This window comes from Nicotiana attenuata, unplaced genomic scaffold (assembly GCF_001879085.1).
Source record: "Nicotiana attenuata strain UT unplaced genomic scaffold, NIATTr2, whole genome shotgun sequence".
NCBI classification, from domain to species: Eukaryota; Viridiplantae; Streptophyta; class Magnoliopsida; order Solanales; family Solanaceae; genus Nicotiana; species Nicotiana attenuata.
Window position 1 is genome coordinate 65,016 of NW_017674821.1, and position 852 is coordinate 65,867.

Consider the following 852-nt stretch of genomic DNA (forward strand, 5'->3'; position numbering starts at 1 on the left):
TTTTTCACTTTTGTTTTCCTTGAATCCCTTTTTATTCTTGTTCACATTGGGCTTTCTTTTTGTCTTTTTCTTTTCTCTCTTTTTCATTTCCTTCCTTTTATTTTTCTTTTGTACCTTTTACCACTTTTGTTTCACTCCTCGTGTCTCCCCCAAACTTATGCTTTTGCCATGTGCTCAAGGAAAGATCGGGTGCCAAGAGAGGGTATCTTTTAGAACAGGTATAGGCTTGTAACATGGTTTTTGAAAGAAAAAGGTCTAAGGCTCAAAAGGGCTAACTAGGGATCATATCATTGGTAGGCTATGGAATTTGTTCAACTATCATTTGGATCAAGGAGAGCCTATAATCACTTCTCAAGTCGAATTTCACTCAAAATTTCGCCTCAACAAACATTCAGGGCAAGTTCTAGACCATTGGCTTGGGACTTGGACTCAAAATTCGATTTCTGACCACACACACTCAAGGATTGCTAAAGACATAGAGTCGAGGGCCCACAACAACCTTAGATCACTGCCAACTCTACGTTGCACCAAGGTAGGAAGAGCGGGTCGCAATAGCTTTTACCCGAATAGAGGTCGGGATCGATTTCCTCAGGGAGCTAGTAGTGGAGTTGGATTTTCTATCTAGTCTAGAGATGTGTTTGTACTCCTAATGTCACTTCAAACATTCTTGGTTTTTTTGATTTTATAACTACTATGATAAAACTAATGATTAACGCTAAATTATGCTACTAAAATATTGCTAAGTTGTATCTAATGGGAAGAAAGGCACTAGGGTCGTGACACTACCTAGGTGGCTAATTGACGGGCACATGTTACTAAGGATAGATTGACATATTTGGGGCTTATGCTATA